This window comes from Schistocerca cancellata, chromosome 7, assembly GCF_023864275.1.
Source record: "Schistocerca cancellata isolate TAMUIC-IGC-003103 chromosome 7, iqSchCanc2.1, whole genome shotgun sequence".
Taxonomy (NCBI): Eukaryota; Metazoa; Arthropoda; class Insecta; order Orthoptera; family Acrididae; genus Schistocerca; species Schistocerca cancellata.
The window spans coordinates 221325845-221346106 of NC_064632.1; positions in this window are offsets into that span (position 1 = coordinate 221325845).

A 20262-nucleotide genomic window follows, 5' to 3' on the forward strand; every position below is an offset into this window, starting at 1 on the left:
GTGAAATTGTTACTACTCAGCAAAAGAAAACGCGTTATCATGCCGTACAATTACAGGCACTTAAAATAGATACTACTAAAATACGTTTGCACTACGACAATCTCAAAACGGAATATGGTGAACTCGTCGACACAGTAGCGCAATTAAAACTAAACCATGATCATCAGTCTGAAGGCACACAGCCGGTCCACTTCGCTGACACTGAAGAATATCAATCACTCGAAAAATTAATCACCAAATCAGACAGGAACTTAGTAAAATTAGTGCTCACCTTTCTGACTATGAGAACGATTCCATTTCTCTTGCCAACTTTGTACCGATGATAATATAGAACATTCTCCGCAACCTCAGCTTACTGAACCAGTAGAGAAAGAGACTTTTTACAATGACATGAAAACTCTCGCACCTTTTTCGGACGACAGCACTCTTTTGATAATATTAGAACCAATGGATTCGACTATAAGCATTTTTATCTGTCAAGAAATTCAAGGTGTTTCGAAATGGTCCTAAGTGTAACATCCCTTGGACTGGGTTCAGCAATTCACCTATTCTTGGCCTCCAAACTGGCCTGCCTCTCATAAAGTAGAATTTATTTGTAGCTTTTTGGAGGCGGAACCGTCGACGAGAATGCGACGTATTGCACGCCAATGTTTTTTGGTTGAGGAATTTCAAAGTGCTTTCCTCGCAGCGTACTGGTCTGAGACGACACAGCGTGCAGCAAAAGACACATTAGTTAATTTATCAGATTTCAACAACTAATATTTTGAGACGTTGACACAATACATTGAATACATGGTACAACAAAACCATCGTTTAGGTGGGCCCAGCCCGTCAGATTTGATTCACCTCTGCATTTCAAAACTTTCAGGAAATGTGAAAACTGCATTAAGAGCAGGTCAACAAACATCTAACAACATGCGTTTCGTGACGTTTTACAATTACTTGAAATTGACCAGTAATTTTCTTAATAGAAAAATAATATACCTATTCTAAAAACATTCGTAATTTTCACTGCAAACACAACGGTGGTCATTCTGGTACGTTTTTCAATCGCAGTAAGGGTAACTAGTTTGGGAATGAAAGACGTACTAACAGGAATTTTGAGAACAACAATCAGAATTTTAATGGTAATCAGTAACCGCATTTTCAGCAGAAACAAAGTATTTCTAATGACTACCAACAGCAGAATCACAATTTTGAAAAGTCTAGTCAGCAAAATGCTACTTCAGGAGAACATGTATGTCAGCCTTTGCCGCAACAGCTGTCACAGCAGCAATTATTTACGAAAAACAGTTCTGGCAATAATTTAGTACACAGAAACAATTCCCGTAGCAACAGACAGCAGCCGTACCAGCAAAACTCCTATGGCAATGCCCAGAATTTTCAAGGTCACAATGGGAATAAACAGGGAAATAGAAATTTTAATCATAATTACAGAAATGAAGGGTACTTTAATAACAGCCACTATTTGTGCTTAAATGAACCAGATTCACATTTTCATCGGCAACAAGGTAATCCAAAGCATTCAGAACCCCAGCACACTGTTCAAATCATTGACGTCATGCCGACGCCGGTCCAACACAGGGTACATCGCCTTCAGCAGATATTATAGAGGATATGGTCCGCTTAGAAGACATCAAGAATTTACTGTTACGTGAATCTGAACAGGCCCTGAAACATTTTTACCATCATTTTATTACCATTCAGGTTGCCAAACACGTATTAAACGCTGTTCTGGATTCTGATTCTCCCGCTACTGTCATGAGTGACGCTACATTCAACCTCTGCAATTCTAATGATTCTTGTCCGATTTTACCTCTCAACAAAATCAAAATAAATGCTGCTGTACCTCGTAAAAGCGTTGAAGTCAAATCTCAAACTCACTCACAGTTTCCCACGCAAGGTCACACATTTTTCACCAATTTTGTTATCGCTCCATTATCAACAACTGAAATCATTCTGGGCATCAATTTCTTAAATAGACATAAAGCAGAGCTGGATTTTAACAACTCTTGTATTACGTTACAAACCGAAGACAGTATGATTTCTTTAAATTTTTATCAAAGCCTCTCTGGCGAGGACCAAGACATTAATCGCCTGTATTTCCTTTCTTCAAACAGAAATATCGACTGGTACACCATATTACGAATATCAGAGAATTTCACGAATAGGACACTTTCACACAGCTTTACAGATAACTTACCTACAATGAGAATTTGTTTACTATCGGAGTGGTGTAACCACAACCTAGATTGTCATATATTGTTTTACAATGTTCTATCTACCCCGATTGTATGACTTTTCACAGAGTTCTATGAATAGGGCACAAATACACAACTTTATAGTCAATACACTTACACTGTGATATCCCTACAGCCTATTTGTCTTTTCTTATCTTTGGACGTGCACTTATATTTGGATTTACAATGCTGCTACTGAGGAGAATTTTTTACCATTTACCTGATGCTATCCACAGCCTGTTGCTTTCATACATTTTTTGTCTACTGTCAGATGGAATATTTGCTCAGAGCTACAATTTCCTTTTCTCAGGATCTATTGTCATTGCATTGGGAGACAACTGATGTAGACAGAACAGGAAATTTCATTTTGGTGTATTTCAGATGAATTGTATTATGAAGTTTATTCCATATTTGTGAATTTGATTATGAAGATTACTGATGATACTGAATGAGGTGTATAATAATGATTTATGTGGCTTATTTATATGACGTACTATGTGAAGTTCCGGATGAGATGATGGTAATGATGATGATGATGAATATTGAGGGAATGTTTAGGGCTTAGGGGCACTGTTTTTGTTGAAGTCTATTTTATTTCATGTGATGATATTTCTGGTTTATAGGTATAAAAGGTGAGTTTGGATTAGTCATGGCACGTTGACAATAGTAACTGTTCTACAACTATTTGCTATTACACTAAAGTTTCTTTTTTATGATATGCAGTTGACACTTTTATCAGATTTTTATGCAACCCTAGATATACTTGGTAAATTGTTTTTCCTTTGCTCTTTGAGTGCAACACAGCAGGCTACAGTCATGCTACATCTTACAGTAATGTACATTTCTGGTCTAATTACTACCATATACTACGACATTTTTTTCTTTTCTAGTAATAATCTACAGAATTACCCTGACTATTTTTTCTTGCGTAAACTATAACTTTCTCATGTGTACCAAATGAATTAGGAAACACATACACAGCTTTACGGATTGCATACTCACACAAATGATACTGCTACACCCAATTTATGTCTTATCATTTTCCCTACTCATGCTTTGTCTTTCCAAGAATGTTGTATGTAGGTCATACTATGCTTCGTTTGCCTTATATTTAGGGACAGATTGTAGAGTGCTTTGCAATTTGTTTATTACCTTTATACGGTTGTATTATAGAGGGAGGCTTACATTTTCTTTGATGTTTATGGTGAACCCTAGTCTTGCAATTTTTTTACCACTATCACATTTTAATCCTATGTAATTAACTGTTACAGACCCACTTTGTGCTTCTAAATGTTTCCTTTTTGCCGTCGTCTTACCATAATTTTGTTACGGAGTCACAGATCTGTATGCTTCAGCAGCTTAATGCAGTCAGCTTGGTTAATATAGAAGTAAGTGGTAAGCGTTCAGGTAATGGTAATGTGGCAGACACCTTCTCGAACCATGTATCGTGGTTTTGCAACTGATGAATTTTCGAAGTTTGTACTAATCCTTTTTTACAGATATCCCCAAGTTGAAAACAGGTAAAGCACTGCCTTTGTCAGCAAACTGTATGATGTTTACCATATTCTGTACGTGTTTTCTTCCCCGCAGGTTCACATTTTCGATTTGCTTCTTATGTAAGTTTACTCATTATTTTCGCCAAACTTTTCTATTTTCGACATTGACTGACGCACGACGAATGACTTTAAATTATTTCTTTCCACAGCTAATTAAGGCCTAGTGCACTATACAAATTTTCCTTTTTCTCCTCATGTCCTACTTGTTCCCATCGTTAGTGGAGCTCCTGTTATTCCCTTGTGTGTTACCTCTGCAGAAATAATTAGCCTACATATTAATATAAATATTTTTATGTTAACATAGAGATGTAATTGCGATCATATCGAAAATATTTTCATTAACTATTTTGTAGAACTGTGTTACTCCTGTTGCTGATTTTGACATGTACTTTGCTCTCGATATTACACTGAATGAAATGGAATGTTCCCATGCTATTTGTATGTACCATGACATATTGGACTTCGTAAATCTTTAGAAAAGCTGATTGCTTGGTTGGTTTTAAGCCAATTCGCTAGTGTTAAGATGTACTGTATTCTAGTATTTTTTTATTTTTTAAGGTAATATCTTTCTCATGGACTATTTTTTAGCACATTCTGAGCTTACTTCCACCTCATTACAGCCACTATCAAATTTTTCTGATGTCGGTGCCAGTGGGACTGTAAGATTGTCCTGCACGGTCAATTATGTCATATATTTCCGGTGACTGTGCCAGTGGTACAGCAAGACTGTCCTGCACTGGTCAATTATACAACATATTTCCGATGACCATGCCTGTGGGACTGCAAGATCGTGTCATTGTGTTTTTCTAATAAAATGTATAATGACATTGTCTGTGGGAATGCAAGATTTTCCCGCAATGTGCAGTATACTTTTCCAACACTGTTATGGTTGAGAGTTAAATTAGAAGTTTTACTGTGCAGAAGAAGAGTTTTGCGTCATTTATTTCAGGTGCACGCTGCAACCTATGGTGATGATGAACACTTTCTTTGTACTCAGGACACTACTCTGTGCAGTACATATACACTGTGTGTGATCAAAAGTATCCGAACACCCGAGAAACATGTTTTCCATATTAGATGCGTTGCGCTGCCATCTACTGCCACGGACCCCATATCACTGAACTTAGTAGTCATTATACATCGTGAGAGAGCACAGTAGGGCGCTCTGCGGAACTCACGGACTTCGAAAGTGGTCAGGTGATTGAGTGTCACTTGTGTTATACGGCTGTACGAGAGATTTCCACGCTCCTAAACATTCCTAGGTCCTCTATTTCCGATGTGATAATGAAGTCGAAACGGAAAGGGACACGTACAGCACGCAAGCGTACTGGTCGACCTCGTCTGTTGACTGACAGATACCGCAACTCTCGAAGAGGGTAGTAACGTGTAATAGGCAGACATCTATCCAGACCATCACACAGAAGTTCCAAACTGCATCAGGATTCGCTGCAAGTGTTATGACAGCTAGGCTGGAGGTGAGAAAACTTGGATTTCATGGTTGACCGGCTGCCCATAAGCCACACATCACGGCGGTAGATGCAAAACGACGCCTCGCTTGGAGTAAGGAGCGTAAAGATTGGTCGATTGGACAGTGGAAAAACGTTGTGTGGAGTGGCGAATCACAGTACACAATGTGGCGACCCTATGTCAGGGTGTAGGTATGGCGAATGCCCATTAAACGTCGTCATCTGCCGGCGCGTATAGTGCCAACAGTAAAATTCGGAGACGGTGGTGTTATGGTATGGTCGTGTTTTTCGTGGAGGGGACTTGCACCCCTCGTTGTTTTGCGTGGCACTATCACAGCACAGGCCAACATTGATGTTTTAAGCACCTCCTTGCTTCCCACTGTTGAAGAGCAATTCGGGGATGGCGATTGCATCTCTCAACAAGATCGAGCTCCTTATCATAATGCACGGCCTGTGGCGGAGTGGTTACACGACAAAACATCCCTGTAATAGACTGCCCTGCGCAGAGTCTTGAATTTAATTCTATAGAACACCTTTGGGATGTTTTGGAACGCCGACGTCTTGCCAGGCCTCACCGAACGAATTCGATACCTCTCCTGAGTGCAGCACTCCGTGAAGAATGGGCTGCCATTCCCCAAGAAACCTTCCAGCACCTGAATGAACGTATGCCTGCGAGAGTGGAAGCTATCATCAAGGCTAAGGGTGGACCAATTTCATATTGAATTCCAGCATCACCCATGGAGGGCGTCATGCACTTGTATGTCATTTTCAGCCAGGTGTTCTGATACTCATGATCACATAGTGCATGTATTCTATCTTTCTATTTTTCTCTCTGCACTACACATCTAAGCAGTGTGCATTACTGTGAGCATACCCTAATATTCTACAGATGTTGTACTTGTAACAAAATGTTCATGTCCAACCATAATTTGTACTTATTTTCTGTCATGTATATGTTTATTATTACCTGTATATTCATCTATTGTGTCTTTAAACTTTTTTACTCATATTTCTACAATTTTTATCAGAATATTTCTTTTGTAAGGCAAAATTTACCAGTCTTAGCAATGTCACTGACATCACCTCGTCTGTGAAATTTTGGTCCGCCGAATGGAGGGGTGTCATTTGAGCAGTAATCGATTGTACAGTAATGTAATATCTTTGCTCTCATGTTGTTATATGTGAGCGAACAATGATGTTGTAAGGTGTATCAGAAGGTTATGTGATCATCTTTGGCGTGCGAGTAGGCGCAGTAGCAGATAGTGCTTAGCTGTGTTAAAGTGAGGAAGCAGTTGTAATGCTGCATTTCAATGTAAAGTCTCAATATATCGATGTGTTTAATTAAAATGATTTTGTAATGGTATCTGTTCTGAGAAGGAGGAAGTGTAATTGAATCTTTTATTTACGTGAAGAGGAAACATAACGTAATTTTTTTGAAGTCACCCTTTTATTATTGCAGCGCCATTTTTCACCTACCTTAATCTTACAATTTTTAAGCGAGCATGGTTGTTTCAAGAGTAGAAAAGGAACCAAGTGTGTTCCGAAAATACTTCGATTTGCATCTAACAGAGAACTTAATTGCACCGCACGAGTGTCTCTGTATAGATATAGTAATTTGCAGTTTTAGCATAGTGACGTGGGAGACACAACAGTACTTCAACGCGTTATGCAGATTTGTGCAGAATTGCGGTAAGGACTAAAAATTTTAATTTTTTTTTCAATCCGGGCCAACTTATATAATTGAGAGGCAGTTAAATTTTTCTTTGTTGTGATTTAGCTTTACTTGAGGATCTGTGATCAGTTTTGCATAACTAATCGTCATAGGTTTTATGTCAAAGTTCAATATTCATACAGTTGTATAAAATTCTTGCAGCCAGACTATTCACTTCACTAGTAGTAAAGGTTTGCCTTCCCATTACAACATACTGCGGTTCGGAATCACTTCTGCACAGCTGTTATTACACAAGTCATCGTGCGCTAGTCATTTTTTATTATTTAAAGAGAACTTCAAATCTGGAACCTGAATTATTCTAAGCCGACTCCTGCTTCCCTTTCTATCACGTGAGACTATACTTCCCCTTCATAGAGACCCTCAGCGTACGTCCTCCACCTCCCCACCCCCTCTTCCACATTTAACAGTGAAAGTCCCATTGTACGTTTAATGTTATCACCAACCAACGGTTGTTTAGACTTCCTGTGTGCTGAGTCAGTCCTTCCGACAATCATGTGTTTTTCGATTTCTTCGGACTTTTCATACAGCCATTTCGTCGTGGCTTCCCTGAACTTCTTATTTATTTCATTCCTCAGCGACTTGTATTCCTCAATTTCCCTGAGCTTTTTGTATTTCCTTCTGTCATCCATCAACTGAAGTGTTTCTTCAGCTACTCATAGTTTCTTGACAGTGACCCTATTTGCAGTTATGATTTACTTTCCAGCTTCTGTGATTGCCTTCTTAAAGATATCCATTTCTCTTCAACTGTGCTGCCTATTGAGCTATTCCTAATTGCTGTATCCAAGGCCTTAGAAAACGTCATGTGAATCTCTTCACTCCTTAACACTTCCGTAGTCCACTTCTTTCGGTATTGGTTCTTCCTGACTAATCTTTTAAATTTTAGACTACTCTTCACCACTACTACATTATGACCTGATCCTGTACCTGCTCCTGGGTACACCTCACAATTCTGCATCTGACTTCATAGTCTCTGTCTGACCATGAGTAATCTAACTGAAATCCTCCCGTGTCACCCGACCTTTTTCAAGTATACCTCTTCCTCTTGTGATACTTGAACAGGGTATTCGATGTTGCTAGCTGAAATTTATGATGGATCTCAATTAGTCTTCCTCTTCTTTCATTCCTTGTCGCAAACCCATATTCTTCTGTAACTATTTTTTCTACTCCTCCCCCTACAACTCCTTTCCAGTACCCCATGGCTATTAGATTTTCTTCTCCCTTTACATACTGTATTACTCTTTCAGTATCGTTTCATACTTTCTTTACTTCTTCATCTTCAGGTTGTGACGTCGGCATGTATACCTGAACTGACACTTACTCTATCTAGATTGAGCCTTTGCACTTCCCTTTTCAGATTTCCTAGCTTCCCTGCTACGTTCAAACTTCTGACATTCCACGCTCAGACAGGTAGTACGTTATCCTTTCGTTGGTTATTCAGTCTTTTTCTCATTGTCGTCTCGACCTTGGTAATCCCCTCCAGGAGAACCGAATGGGCGACTATTCTGAGATCTTTCGCCAACGGATAGGTCGCCATGGCACTTTTTCAATTACAGGCCAAATTTCCTGTGAATATAGGTTATGTTTTTTAATGCAGTGGTTACCATTCCTTTTCCTTCCTCATGCCGTTGATCATTGCTGATTCTTCTGCCTTTAACGGCAGTTTCCCGTCCCCAAGGACATGAGAGTGCCCTGAACCCCGTGCTGTTTATAATTAAAATTTAGTTGGTGATGGGATTCAAACCCGAGACCAAAGACCTATTTTTTTGTTACTAATCAACGATTCTACGCCTAGACAACTGGTGGTAAAATGTAATACAAACAATAAGTAGAAGCCCCCAAGGTAACGTTGCTGGTGATACACTAAACGTATTGTGAACACGACAACGGCTACATGTTAAAACGTTTGCCTGATGCCTTGAACCACAACAAAATGAAAATATACGCAAAGAAGAATAAAATAATGATGATAGAAAATTGAACAGACAAGTAAGGACAACCATAAGACAGAAATTAATGTATTAATGTAAGTAAATGACTCTTCTACTTGGGGAGTGCAGCAACAGACGGCGGTTTACACATTCTGTGGCCTATCTATGACATTTGCCTGTGTGAATCGCAATATTCTCCTGCATAAACAGAAGTTTTATGGGACTAACTGTATAGCCATCCAATGGACAGGGAAAGATCTAACATATTTATGGAGTATGTCATACTTAATAATTCAACGAATGTAAACAGGGGAGATTCTGTTGACTGAGGAGAAATCACTTATAGGGTTCCTTTAGGCACAGTTTTGGATTCAGTATTATTTCACTTGTATTTGAACGACTTACTGTGTAACTTAAAACAAGCAGAATGAGTTCCTCTTACGGATAACATTAGTACTGGCGTCAGTACTAACACACATACATCAACAGAAGAAATAGTAAATTAGGTTCTTTAAAATATTGTGGGGGGGGGGGGCAGGTTCTGCAAATGGTCTCACTCTCAGTTTCAAGACGACACACATTTCTGCACATCTAGAGGTACTACAACAAATATATAAGTCTAAAAGACGGTGGAGAAATTACAAGTAGAAAGGAAACTACAAAATTTCTAGACGTCAGTATTGATGAGCTGCAGAGTGAAAATCTCATTCTGGAAACATTCTCTAGTCCACATTACGGTTATCCTCAGCAAAAACAGGTGTACAACACTGCTCCCAAAGTTTTTGACCCCGTATCCAATGGAATAAAATTTCTGGTAGGCAGCAGAGGTAAATTTGTAAACAAACTGTAAATGTTTCAGCTTGACAATGCATTCTATTCCGTAGAATTCCTATTTCTGTAATGTGAGAAACCTGGGGATAGGAATTGCCAACTCACTACTGTATTAAAAAGGAAATAGAAAGCAGTTTTAAAAGGTCAGCATGTAGCAATATTTACATATGAATGTGTGACGTATATGTAAAAAGACGAGTTCCGCGTCATTACCGTGAATAGTAGTGATGAACCATGAAAAATTAATTAACAGCGGAAGTACATCAGAGGAGAAATAGCAGTTACTAAACACGCCTTCAGAAATAACAATAAATACACAAAGCCACTCTAGTACGGAAAGAAGAAGCTATTCATCAACCCATTCACTTGGAGAGTTTTATACTATGGTTCTGAAGTGTGAACTTAGTGAAACAAAAGAATGAAAATAGAACCAACAAAGGTGTTGATATGCAGAAGAGCAACAAAAATATCCTTGACACCTGGGGACATTTTCAGGCGAGAACTGATACACAGTTAAGGTTAAGCTGTAATTTTAAAAAGTTTATGTTGGCATACAGCAAGCCTTGCAGGATCGACCCATCATCGATTGGTTTACGCAGAACGCAGCCTGATCGCATCCCACTGAACATTTGTTTCGTTTTCTTGGTTTATATTTCTGGAAAAGATTCATTCGATTGTATTATCCCACATTTACTTGAGCAAGCATGGATTGGCCTCCATATTCACAAAAGTCTGCCTCGTTGGAAGTTCTTTCCGCGAGACACATTGAAAGGCTCTGTCTAGCGGAACAATCCCACCTATCTGGACGAGCTCGAATGCTCGATCTGTGTGACAAAGTATTCCGCTTCCGCTTCCGTCGTCTCTCAACTACGAGCGGTGGATATTTTGAAAAGATTGTGATGTGTCTGCAGAACTGAATGTAGAGGACAAGTTTTTATACCGGCTGGCACGAACTGTACGGTGTGCAGCGCAATTTGTTAGCAATCGTAACTACTTTTTTGAAATTATTTGCATAAAATTCTTATAGCTTTCACAAAAAAAAAACATTCTTTTTGTTGCGTTCTTCTATTGATCTTTCCTTCATGTTATCATGTCATTTTATTTTTAAAACGTGGAACCCTTTGGTAGATATCAACGACAAGTGCAGAGCGGAACTTTTGTTCTCACATATTGCCTGTCAAGTATTGAGGTTCTAACCTCCCCACAAAATGATTTGTAGTAAAATAGAATTATTATTATTGATAGTGATTCTAATTTTTGTGTAACCTCAGAACAAAATTGGTTCACATTTATAAACTCCCTACAGAAATTCATTCAAATTTAACATCCACACACAATTTGTTTCACATTTAATGTAAGCTCGAAATTCAGTAACCTGGTAGAATTTGGACGACAGCAGCGCTGCGTCATGGCCCTGTAAGATCATTCTGAATTAAAAAAAAAAAAATTCTTCCCTCAATAAAAACGGCGAATATATCTGCTCTTATATAAAAGTTTTCCGGGTCAGCTCTGTGCAATGCTGGTCGATAGATTTGTCATTTTATGAAAGGAAGCAACTGATCCTTCTTTTGCAACAATAGGAATGATCATGGATTGAAGAAATTAGTAAATTCTTTAAACTGAAATGAATGTTTTTTTAGAAATTACTTTATGTCACGAAGATTATTATTAGGACATTTTTAAAAGATTTACATGAGACTTTACATAACATTACTAGATATGTGTGAGGCTGCTTTTTACCTTATACAATAATACTCAGGCTCCGGCATCGATGCACCGCGACCGGCCCAGCCAACATAATACACCAGACCAGAGCAGACAGCCGACTGCTCGCTAGCAACAACTTACTGCTACTACTACACAGTTCGTACTGCAGTCAACACTGCTCTTTGGTCTCAGAATCTATTATAGCTTACATATCGCAGGCTGCACATACCTCTTACATAACCGTCCACTGGAGGGGGGGGGGGGCGGCAAAAATTTGGCAGTGATGGTGAGTCAATTGGACTTGCCATGAGCAACAAATTTTTCTAAGATCTACTTAATTAACTAAGTTGACAGTCACAGAGTATATACATATATATAAGTACAGAACATAAAATGAAATAGAGTGCACATGCACTGAGTACAGAACATATCAGGAAATCACAAAATATATATGCAATTTTTCTTAATTAACTAAGTTTACAGTCACAGAGTATATATATATATATATATATATATATATATATATATATATATATATATATATATAAGTTCATAACATGAAATGAAATATAGTGCACATACACTGAGTACAGAACATATCAAGCAATGACAAAATGTATACGCAGTGAGTAAAAAACATATTAACAAATGACATAAAGTGCATACACACTGTAGTATTTTTTTACCATTTTACTAGAACTAGGATAGGAAAGGGAAGGATTGCACCATGGTTGTAGCATATTAGGTTGCACATAGCTGCACTGAAAGTCCAAATCTTTCTACAGAAGCACAACACCAAGTGAGACAATCTGAAGTTCTCTTCCCTGAAGTATTAATCAGTGTAGCCAAGACACTGAAAAGTCGTATTAATATTCCATGTTATCATTTTGGTAGTACATTAGGTACACCAAACAGTGGAATCATAATAACATCTCCATTGTTCAAGGTGATGGACGCCATGATGTGTCAACACCACACTCATTCACCAACATAGAATTAGTGCAGAAACCAAATATAGTGCTCCATGATCATAAGGATAGACGGGACAAACGTATATTGCATTAATTTCTGGTAATTAGGTCAGAAGGTGAAGGACATTAAGTCTCATGCTAGTCATCATTGAGAATTACACTAGTCTATCAACCAATTTGACTAATTGTTGGCACTCATTGCCTAGTTACTGAACACTTCTGTACTATGTATGAAGTATTACAGAGTAATGTTCACAAATCATCTGCTTACAGTGAACATCAGCACTCACTGACCAGTTATAAACCATTTTTACACATCATTAATGGCATACCATTTACATAATTCATCTAGTTATAGTAATCATTGGCACTCATTCGCCAGTTACAAACCATCAGAAGTCATCATTCAAAACAGGAGCTAATGAATGGCATAATATTAACATAATTCACCTAGTTATAGTAATCACTGGCATGCATTCGCCAGTTACAAACCATCAGAAGTCATCTTTCAAAACAGGAGCTAATGAATGGCATAATATTAACATAATTCACCTAGTTATAGTAATCATTGGCACTCATTCGCCAGCTACAAACCATCCGAAGTCATCATTCAAAACAGGACCTAATGAATGGCATAGTATTAACATAATTCACCTAGTTATAGTAATCATTGGCACTCTTTCGCCAGTTACAGACCATCAGAAGTCATCATTCAAAAAAGGAGCTAACGAGTGGCATAGTATTAACATAATTCACCTAGTTATAGTAATCATTGGCACTCTTTCGCCAGTTACAGACCATCAGAAGTCATCATTCAAAAAAGGAGCTAACGAGTGGCATAGTATTAACATAATTCACCTAGTTATAGTAATCATTGGCACTCATTGGCCAGTTACTAAATGTATAGCAAGTATTGAACATTACAAAACATTTTTCATCATTCAAGTGACATACGACATATTTAAAATAATTATTGGCACTCTTTGGCCAGTGACAAACCATCAGAAGTCATCATTCAAAATGAGAGTTAATTATTGGCATAGCATTTATAGAGTATAAGAAAAATATTATTTACAGAAATTATTGGCATACAATGTATGCATTATTACAAAATATCGTTCACTATTACTCAGAACTCATCATTCAAGTGACATAGGACATAGTGAAAATGTAACATACTGTAACTATTACTCAAGGTCTGTGGTTAGAAAACATTACTCAGAACTCATCATTCAAGTGACATAGGACATAGTGAAAATGTAACATACTGTAACTATTATTCAAGGCCTGTGGTTAGAAAACATTATTCAGTATTACTCAGAACTCTCTTAAACTGGTAGCATTATTTGGGGCTGGTAGTACTTTTTTTGTGCTAGCAATGCATTGCGTTGGGATCGATAATTAATTGCTGGGGCATGAAAGTATTTGCTTTTGACTTATTGCTACAAATGAGGATAGGTAACATCATTCATCATGAATCAGCTGTAGCAAGATTATGAAACAAGTAGAGTATATGTGATCACATTCAAGAATGACACACACAAATGGGTACAAAAAATGCAAGTACTAGAACACGTTTAATGACTAACTGCTTATAGCACATTAATTTCATGAATAGCTTCTCCTAGAAAAAATACAAAATGGATTATTAAGCTGAAAGAAGAAACGTATATTACGCTGAAAAGTAGTGAACTTCGAATTAACAGGTAATGAAATGTGTATTCAATATGAATGTACTCTAGCTGTCCTTTCCAAAACATTCAGTCATTATACCATGCGATATAAGACATACTGTCAAAACGAACTGCAACAAATACTTAAATAACTACATAGCATCTCTTAACTAATAGTAAATATATAAACTTCATCATTATTCTTATCTGCAAAGAAAAACTTCATTATTCATATTACCATAACTTCATTACTATCATCACCTGCAAAGAAAAACTTCATTATTCATATTAGCATATTCTTCATATAACTATTCATCACCATTCATTATCATCTGCAAAAATACACTTCATTATCCATTATTCATATTACCATTTACTTCATATAACTATTCATAGTATAGAGTTTCTTATTTCTAGCATATTTCTTTACTAAAACTAAGATGTGTAGTTCTGTCTGACAGCCTGCATCAGTCGCCTCGTATTCTGAAAGAAAAAAATTGTTAATACTGGTATCATACGATGTGTATAGTATATTCTTGTTAATGCTTGTTAATTCTGATCCATTTACTCTTCATGACGAGGTATTGCATCTTCTTTCGTTCATTCTGAAGGTGAAATTCCCATTTCATAGTAATCCACTGTGGTTAGTTTAATTAGTTTCTTTCACACGTTATTGCTTTCTGAAAATAATGAACAATGATTAATGTCTTGCATTTAAATCATATACCCATTAAATAAAAACAGGTTTCTAGTGATATAATTAAGCATACAGCATAGCTTGACAGAAAACGTATTATGTCAAAAAACATAGACAGTTTTCAAGTGCAAAAAAATGTACACAGGGTATCATAATGTTGTAGCAAAAAAAATGTAATATAGTCACGATGTTGAGATATGATAAGACATAATGTCAAAGTGAACTGGTGTTTGTTACATCTTAAACATTTCGTAGTGCATACAAACAAACAGGAAAACAATCATACATACATGAAAAATGGAAAATGTGCACAGTCTGATGTGTAACGACAAGAACAGTGACCTGCTAAACTTACCTTGCTGGGCACTTGCCAAGAAAAAATACGATAATCATCAGTAAGTAGTCACATAAATATAATTGCATAAGTGGTCATATAAAATCAGGAAATGGCATTACAGTGTGATAAATCATAAAGTATGTTCATTCAATAAAGGGTTTAATATTGCGGACATGGTGATTACCTTTACTTTTTCTGGTTCTCAGAGTTTCGACGTGTACTACATTGGGGTGAGGAATGCTGCGAATTCGATATGGACCTTGTAACGGAATATATTAAAGGCTTTACTTTACTGAAGTATGCGATACCCTTCCAATTCAACCAGTTTAACGAGTATTTATGATTATAGAAAAGTTATTGTGTATGTTAACAATGATTGCATAACATGTCTCCGTAAACAGTCAACCCATTACTTTATACTGAATAACTGACCCACACAAAAGTTAATATCACTTGATCACTGATACAGCAAATGTCATCATGTAAAAAACGTATGTATCATCACACCGCTCAGAAGATTAACGTCTGGATTATGTCAATGGAATTCATCAATCAAGACTTCAGCTTCGATAAAACTGAATAAAAGTGAAGAAAGCCAACAAGGACACCGATCACGACATCATAGCATAGCTACATAAAGCAAGGTATTTTGTAGTTGTTGTCATTTAAAAAAAAATTAATAGTTAACATGTCTCTACCTGAGAGTGATGAGGTCGTAGGAAATGTAAAAATTGAACCAGGGTATGGTGACCAATTAAACTTAACAGAGTGGCTAGCAGAGTTTGCAACTCAAATAAGCTCGCAACTTATACAATCGTGTGAACAAGTAAGTTTGAAACTTAAAGAAAGCACAGATAGACTGGATAAGTTAAGTTTGAATTTTGATCTATTAAGTACTCATCTCAATGAGAAGTATGAGGAAATGAAACCAACCCTTAGTAAGGACACTAGAGAACAGTTGATACACTTCAGAAAAGAATTTCAAGTTAAGGTTGAAAGTTTAAATGAAAACATACAAGCTAACACAGACAGCATTGCTGTCGTCTACAACAGAGTAGATACTAAAGTTGAAAGATTATATCAGAGAATAGACAAAACACCAGAAAACCTTAAACAAAATACAACCTGTATACCACTAATGTAGATACAAAAGTAGAAAATATACACACTAAATATACACAATTGGAGGATGCATGGATGTCCAAACAAACGATTTACAATCAAAATACAATGTATGGGCACACCCAAGTGAAATGCTTTCCTGGTGAAAATCTGAACCCTATTGACTTTATTCACCAAAGTAAAGATATGTTTGTTGTAGGAATGTCAGATAACATAAAAATTGAGTTAGTAAAACGGTTTCTAGAAGGGGAGGCCCTATCCTGGGCAAATGAGAATAATGATTCTTGGAATACTTTTGAAGAGTTTGAAGCTAAATTTATTTGTTAATTTTGGTCACAATCCATACTAGCCAGATTAAAGTCAGAATTTCTAAATGGACCAGCGTATAGAGGGAAAGTAGGGGGAATGCAAAAATTTTGCAGAGATCAATTGAAAAAACTTGCTCACTTGAATAACTCTTTTCATATTATGACACAAATTGATGTTTTAAAAAGAAGGTTACCAGAGAGACTGCAGTGGGAATTGGTCCATGGACCAGACGATTCAATGGAAGAGTTCCTGAAATTTGTAGATAGATTAGATAGGGCCTTGGAAAGAGAAAATAACCAAAGTTTTGGCTCTGGCAATAACCAGTATGGGGGGTGGAACAGGAATGTAAATAGAGATTATTATGGGAGGAGAGACTTTGAAAATTCTGGAAATAATGCTCCAAATAGGGGAGATAGGAGATATGAAAACGATTTCAGAAACAATACACAGGAGGGAGGATGGAGGAGAGATAACAGGAATGATAGAAATAGGTATTGGGGAAGAGAACAAGATAGAAGGGGGTTTGCTGAAACTAGTGAACAAAACGACAACTACAAACGGACAGACCGAGGGAACCAGCCGGGAAACGGTGGACAGTCCCACTAGATGTCCGTAGTTTTGGGGCTAGACAATATTATGATAGGACAACACATAACCGAAACTGGAAAAGGAGAGGATACAATGTAAAGAGTAAGTACCATGAAAACACTGATGCTGTTAGAATGAATAAATTAGAATTTAATAAAAGGTTTTGGGATACTATGAGTAAAAGTGATACAGTTAATAAAAACAGTGTTCAAGCACAGGTAGTTAGTGAAAGTGCAGAGGTTGAAGGTATTGCAGAGTTCCATAGTTGGGCTGGAAAAGATACTGGTGTTAATAACAAGTCAGACACACCACAAATAGAATCTGTTTGGGGGGGTTTATTTGATAAGAAGGGGGATGACGAAGTGTTTAATGGAGCCAAAGACTCAATTGCTGAGATTCAGATACATAGGGGGGAAACTGAAGATGGGGTTGTTGTGGAGGAGGAGGAAGAAGTAATAGAGGGACATTTAAATAATGATCCTAAATTAAGTGATGTTATTGATGAGAGTGTGGAGGAAGAAATAAAAGTATTTGTAGAACTGAAAAGTGATTATGTGGTAAAGGTAAGTGATGTGACAAACATGGATAATAATGAGGTTAATTTAAGTGAAATGCAGACTAGGGAATGTGTATCTGAGGACAAGCTATTGCCTGTTGGGAACTATGAAACACTAATCTATGAGAATGGTAATAATAATAATATTAAAGAAAATATAAAGGGGTGGAATGTAAATGTGTGTTTTCAAGAAAAAGGGGAAAAGTTTTTAGAAGTTTTGTGGAACAACTATGGAAACTGTATAAACAAATATGCCTTTTGGAACGAATTAGCAAAGGTAAGTGCAACCTTGTATCCTACATGGTGGACAAGAATCTGTAGTGGACTTTATAAAAAATGGGGTGAAAACAGTAGTTTGTTAAGTGACAACACAGTGTTAAGAGGAACAATGAAAACAAAGATTTATGGTTAAATGTCAATGCTTTGCAAACAGAGAGGGATGTGTCTAAGTGTAGGAAAGAGACATTAGACTTAGGAACTAAAGAAATTGAAAATGATCTATTGTTTGAAAATACTGAAGTAGACAAAGATGTTGAGCTAGGTTGTCCATATGTTAAATTAATCATTGACAAGTGAGAAGGTAGTGTGTTAGTAGACACAAGAATTCCTGTTTCTGCCGTCACTTCTAGACTTAGAGATAAGCTCAGAAATTGTCAACATTTTCCTGAGATGCCAGTTGTTGGATTAAAATGGAAAGGAAAAGCTACATAGTTCAAACCAGGGGACCTTGTACTCGTCAAGACACAAGAGAAATCAAAATTATTGTCAGCCGAACTTAAAAAGTTTTTTGATATTTACATTGGTCCATTTGAAATAAAAGAAAGTCCACATCATAATGCGTACAGACTTATCTTTCCCAGATCAAGATGGTTATTTGGGTTAAGAAACATCACTGAATCGAAACCATATAAACATGATTAAGCACATTTCCCTGTTTGAATACAGTTACTTACCCATTTTCCATAAAGCATGTTATCAGCAAAGATTTTTACTGGGTGTGTCAAATAGCAACTACCACTCATCCTACAGACCCTGGAAAAGTTCCAGATCTCTGAGACAATGTTTTTATATTTTTATTGTCACTATTGAATATTAAATTTGGAGACATCTTCTTTACTTGCAAGGGGCAAGTTTAACCATGCAGCCAAAGAGGTGACAAACATTTATTACTTTCTGTTTGTCTTGTTGAATATGGGACATACTCGCACCAAATATAAAAGACAATGTAAAAAATTGTTGTGCAAGACCCATCATTTTGTTACTATTCTTTTCTTAGACATAAGATTTGTGTACAATTTTCTACAGCTAATCAGATGTTCACCATGTTTGATGTTTGTGTTATGTTGTGACCAATTTAAGTGTGCAATTTTGGTATTCATATGTTCTTGTACTATCTTCACTATGTGTCTCAATGGGAGACAATAAAAAAAAACTTTTCTTTTTTTTCAAATGCGTACTATATTCATACATGTGACTTCTCTAGTGTTTGTGTTTATATATAATTTACATATATTTTTTATATATCTTAAGATCGCATGTGATATATTTGTGTCTGTTTTTGATAATTTTCCATGTGGCTCACTGGGAGCAAAGAGTAACAATTTTTTTTTACTTTCATATATTACTAAATATTTTTATTATGCTGTCATACTGAGAGCCATAACACAAAGTGCATTTGAAACAACACAACTAAAATATTTGCAGGATAAAGTCATTTTGAAACGGTGTAATGGTCATTGTATACATACACATTATGCATAGTAAAACAAAAGATTATTAAAGTAGTACTTTTCCAAATTTTAAACATTTGACACATTTGTCCTAGTCGGCTAATATCATTAACATTCTGTAAATGATATTACCCAAGGGGATATTGTAACGGAACATATTAAAGGCTTTACTTTACCGAAGTATGTGATACCCTTCCAAGTCAACCAGTGTAACAAGTATTTATGATTATAGAAAAGTTATTGTGTATGTTAACAATGATTGCATAACATGTCTCCATAAACAGTCAACCCATTAAATTTTACTGAATAACTGACCCACACAAAAGTTAATATCACTTGATCACTGATACAGCGAATGTCATCATGTAAAAACACTAAGTTCATCTTAAATAATTAATATGAAGTATGAAAAATAGTGGCCAACTTAGGTATTTTGGATCTCCTTAAATAAAAATCACCCAGTGAAACCTATTTGTTCACTAGGAGCGTTTTCACTCAGTATTCATGTAATCAATCCTATTTTAGACGAAAAATAATGTAATTCTTAATAATTCATGTTATTTACTTATTTATGCAAATTAGAGAAGTCAATTGACAAACTTCTAAAAAACGGCCTTTTTGTAACAAAGAATTATTCTGTCAAGTCAACAAATCTGTCTGTCATTTTAATAACATGTAAAATTATGTCACTCGATGCAAATTAATAACTTTTCTGCACCAATTATGATAACAGATGTATATGCAACTTATAAACTACATCTTTTTTCAGTAGTTCTTTGACAATGTTATAAATACCAGCAGCAAGAAGGGTCAGGGGCG